Source organism: Chelonoidis abingdonii, chromosome 4 (assembly GCF_003597395.2).
Source record: "Chelonoidis abingdonii isolate Lonesome George chromosome 4, CheloAbing_2.0, whole genome shotgun sequence".
NCBI lineage: Eukaryota > Metazoa > Chordata > Testudines > Testudinidae > Chelonoidis > Chelonoidis abingdonii.
Window position 1 is genome coordinate 76,002,685 of NC_133772.1, and position 5,318 is coordinate 76,008,002.

Sequence of the window (5,318 nt, forward strand, 5' to 3'; positions counted from 1 at the left end):
GAAATATAAGTTCTGCAGACATGTGCCCCTATGGCAGGGAGTCGGTACCGGTATTTTGTTTACAAACTTGGACTGTGGCTTCTACCAGAGAGGAAGGTCTCTGGGCTGTTTCCTGATGCACAGGGTAAATCTGTGAGGCGAGCAAATCCGCCAATAAGCGCAGGACCCACCAAGGTAGAGGAGGAACTTTGTCACAGGTCCCACACTAGCCACAGCTCTTCCCCTGCCTGCATGTATATCTTATAATCAGAGATGCACAATTCATTTCACTTAGCTGCTTATATATGGCTGTTATTGTAGCAATGCTGCTTTAGACATCGTTTAATACTGCGTTTATTTCCTCCTCACACCCACATCCTGTTTTGAGGCGGAAGCTCTGATACCTATGGGATTTCTCTTTCTCTGTTAAAAAAAAAAAAAAAGTCGAGTATACTTGCTTCATTTCAGCTGCTATAGGAAACACAGCAAGGGAACAAGCTGGATTCTTTCCTAAGACTTCATTTATCAGCAGCATTGGGTAGAAGGCACATCAAGTGAACACAGTCATGGCTGGGAAATGAATCATAGAATATCAGAGTTGGAAGGGACCTCAGGAGGTATCTAGCCCAACCCCCTGCTCAAAGAAGGACCAATTCCCAACTAAAATGGGAATTTTACTCGGTGGCAATCTTTGAGATTAGGAAAAAAAGAGAAAAAAATGAGAGGAGGGTTAGCGGGAAAACAACAACAAACAGATACACTCTGTTCTGTGCTGCTTTCATAACATGAGAGCTTCCATTCATCAGGGCTGCATCTGAGTCATCCCTTCAGCAGAGAAGTCATTAATCAGGCTAGCCTCATTGTACTATAAAAGGCCAAGGTGTCTGTTTGGCGAAAGGCAGTCTTCTGGTACAGAACAGCTGTGCTTAGCTCATCCAGTCTCCCATTGTTAGCCGTGCAAGGCCATGACGCTGTAGCTCTTTCGGATGTGACTGAGGCCTGGTCTACAGTATGATTTTAGGTCGATTTAAGCCTGGACCCGTCTGCACGGTGAAGCCCTTTTTCTTGACTTAAAGGGCTCTTTAAATCGATTTCTTTACTCCACCTCCAACAAGGGGATTAGCACTGAAATCGGCCTTGCCAGGTCGAATTTGGGGTAGTGTGGACACAATTTGATGGTATTGGCCTCTGGGAGCTATCCCAGAGTGCTCCATTGTGATGGCTCTGAACAGCACTCTCAACTCAGAAGCATTGGCCAGGTAGACAGGAAAAGGCCTGCGAACTTTTGAATCTCATTTCCTGTTTGGCCACTGTGGCAAGGTGCAGGTGGGCGCAGATCTCATCAGATCTCATCAGCAGAGGTGATCATGATGGAGTCCCAGGATCACAAAAGAGCTACAGCATGGACCGAACAGGAGGTACAGAATCTGCTTGCCCTATGTTCCAGTAAACTAAATGCCAAAACATTAGAAAAAGTCTCAAAGGGCATGAAAGACAGAGCCTATAACAGGGATGCACAGCAGTGCCGTGTGAAAATTAAGGCGCTTAGGCATGCCTACCACAAAACCAGAGAGGCAAATGGATCAGATCAGAGCCCCAAACATGCCACTTCTATGATGAGCTGCATGCTATGCTAGGGGGTGCAGCCACCACTACCCCAGTCCTATGCTTTGACTCAGTCAATGGAGAATCACACAACACGGAAGTGGGTTTTGGGGACAAGGAAGATAACTCACAGCAAGGAAGTGGAGAAACTGGTTTTCCCAACAGCCAAGATGTGTTTTTCACCCTGGACCTGGAGCCAGTAACCCCCGAACCCACCCAAGGCGGGCTCCCGGACCTGAAGGCGGAGAAGGGACCTCTGATGAGTGTACCTTTGTAAATATTAGACATGGTTTAATGATCAATTTGCCCTGGCATTCGCGGCCAGTACAGCTACTGGAAAAGTCTGTTAACAGGTAGTGGAAATGGAGTAGAAATCCTTCAGAGACATCTCCATAAGTATTATACAGGCCAATATCACATATTTGGGACTCATTGAATAACAAAGCATGGCAGCATATGGTCACGGTGTTTGCTGGCATTCAAATAACATCCGTTTTTTATCTCGCTGTGTTATCCTCAGGAGAGTGATATCATTCATGGTCACCTGGTTGAAATAGGGTGCTTTTATTAAGGGGACATTCCTGCTTGGCTGTTTGGCTCTAGCTGAACAGAAATGTTTCCCGTGGTTAGACACGTGGTGTGGGGAGAGGTGAAGCATGAGTGATCTCTCACACCAAACCGGCAGGCCCTCAATACAAGAGGCAAAATGCGACCTTGTAATGAAAACACATGTGCTGTGTAATGTGAACAGCAATGTTTAACGTGAAAGAGTATACCCACTTTTCTCTAAAATGTGTCGTTTTAACCACTCTCCCATTTCCTCCACCAGCTACAAATGTTTCTTCTTTGCAGAGGCTAGTGAAGATTAGAAGGTGAAAAAAATGAACTCGGGATGAAATGTTCTCTGAGCTCTTGCTGTCCTCCCACACTGACAGAACACAGCAGAATGCATGGAGGCAGACAATGTCAGAGTGCAGGAAAGCACAATATGAATGCAAGGAGAGGTGACGTGCTGAAGAGAGTAAGTGGCAGGCTGAAGAGAGTAAGTGGCGGGCTGAAGATGATAGGTTGCGTCAGCTTGCTGACAGAAGGCAAGAGTTGATGCTCAGGCTGCTGGAAGATCAAACTCGTATGATCCAGCGTATGGATGAGCTGCAGGAAAGGCAGCAGGAGCACAGACCACCGCTACAGCCTCTGTGTAACCAACCATCCTCCTCCCCATGTTCCATTGCCTCCTCACCGAGACGCCCAAGAATACAGTGGTGGGGGGGCCTCCAGCCACTCCACCCCAGAGGATTGCCCAAGCAACAGAGGGCTGGCCTTCAATAAGTTTTAAAATTTTTGAGTTTTTAAAATTTTAAAGTGCAGTATGTCCTTGTCCTTCCCTCATCCACCACCCCACCCCACCTCACCCGGTGCTTCCCTTCTCCACCACCCCTCCTGGGATACCTTGGCAGTTATCCCCCTATTTGTGTGATGAATTAATAATGAATGCATGAATGTGAAGCAACAATGACTTTATTGCCTCTGCAAGCGGTGATCGAAGGGGGGAGGGGAGGGTGGCTAGCTTACAGGGAAGTAGAGTGAACTAGGATGGAGAAACAAACAGAACTTTCACACTGTAGCCTGCCCAGTCATTAAACTGGTTTTCAAAGCTTCTCTGATGCGCACCGCGCACTTCTGTGCTCTTCTAACCACCTTAGTGGCTGGCTGCGCATAATCAGTGGCCAGGCTATTTGCCTCAACCTCTCACCCCACCATAAACGTCTCACCCTTATTACTCTCACAGATATTGTGGAGCGCACACAAGCAGTAATAACGATGGAAATATTGGTTTCGCTGAGGTCTATCCGAGTCAGTAAACTGTGCCAGCGTGCTTTTAAAAGTCCAAATGCAGATTCTACCACCATTCTGCACTTGCTCAGCCTGTAGTTGAACAGCTCCTGACTATTGTCCAGGCTGCCTGTGTACGGCTTCATAAGCCATGGCATTAAGGGTTAGGCTGGGTCCCCAAGGATAACGATAGGCATTTCAACATCCCCAATGGTTATTTTCTGGTCTGGGAAGAAAGTCCCTTCCTGCAGCTTTTGAAACAGACCAGAGTTCCTGAAGACACGAACATCATGTACCTCTTCCGGTCATCCCATGGTGATGTTGGTGAAATGTCCCTTGTGATTCACCAGTGCTTGCAGCAGCATTGAAAAGTACCCCTTTTGGTTTATGTACTTGCTGGCTTGGTGCTCCGGTGCCAAGATAGGGATATGGGTTCCATCTATCGCCCCACCACAGTTAGGGAAGCCCATTGCAGCAAAGCCCATCCACTATGACCTGCATGTTTCCCAGAGTCACTACCCTTGATATCAGCAGCTCTTTGATTGCGTTGGCTACTTGGATCACAGCAGCCGCCACAGTAGATTTGCCCACTCCAAATTGATTCCTGACTCACCAATAGCTGTCTGGCATTGCAAGCTTCCACAGGGCTATTGCCACTCGCTTCTCATCTGTGAGGGTTGCTCTCATCTTGGTATTCTGGTGCTTCAGGGCAGGGGAAAGCAAGTCACAAAGTTCCATGAAAATGCCCTTACGCATGTGAAAGTTTCGCAGCCACTGGGAATTGTCCAGACCTGCAACACTATGCGGTCCCACCAGTCTATGCTTGTTTCCCGGTCCCAGAATTGGCGTTCCACAGCATGAACCTGCCCCATTAAGACTATGATGTGCACATTGCCGTGGCCCGTACTTTCCGAGAAGTCTATGTCCATGTCCTCATCACTCTTGTCACCGCGCTGCCGTCGCCTCCTTGCCTGGTTTTGCTTTGGCAGGTTCTGGTTCTGCATAAATCCAGGATAATGCGCATGATGTTTACAGTGCTCATAAGTGCTGCGGTGATCTGAGCGGGCTCCATGATCCCAGTGCTGGGCTGAAAAAAGGCTCGAAACAATTGTCTGCTCTAATGGAGGGAGGAGCGACTGAAGACATGGCTTACAGGGAATTACAGTCCACAAAGGCGGTGGCTTTGCATCAAGGAGAAACACAAACAACTGTCACACAGAATGGCCCCCTCAAGGATTGAACTCAAAACCCTGGGTTTAGCAGGCCATTGCTTTCATGGAGGGAGGGAGAAAGCAAATGAATACAAAACAATTTGGGTCTATTTCTTGTTTTGATCCACTCTATCTGTCTTTTACATCTTTAGAGTGGCAGCAGATGGTGCAGTTCGACTATTAGCCATCGTCAGCTCCTGGGTGCTCGGCAGAAGATGCTGCATTACGACTGCTAGCCATCATCATCTCCTGGCTGCTTGCCAGAAGACAGTGCAGTAGGACTACTAGTGATTGTCATCTCCTGGGGGCTTGGCAGAAGATAGGAATGACCTGGCTGGGTCACTCCCGTGTCTGCCCAGGTGCCCCTGACTGACCTCACTGAGTTCAGTTAAAAAAGCACCCAGGAATACGACGATGATGGCTACCAGTCATAATGTATCATCTACTGCCAAAAGGCAATGAGCTGCTGCTGTGTAGCAATGCAGTTCCACGTCTGCCAGCACCCAGGAGACTTATGGTGATGGTTAGCTATGCGGGCTCCATGCTTGCAGTGGTATGGCGTCTGCACAGGTAACCCAGGAAAAAAGGCGTGAAACGATTGTCTGCCATTGCTTTCACAGGGCGGCGGGAGGAGCTGACGATGTGTACCTAGGATCACCTGCGACACCGTTTTTGCCCCATCAGGCATTG

At 48.2% G+C, this 5,318-nt stretch overlaps 1 pseudogene; it reads left to right on the plus strand.

Moving 5' to 3' along the window:
• The first annotated feature begins 1,349 nt into the window (after window positions 1-1,349).
• Window positions 1,350-2,920, plus strand: LOC142046687 (uncharacterized; annotated as a pseudogene).
• Window positions 2,921-5,318: the final 2,398 nt, after the last annotated feature.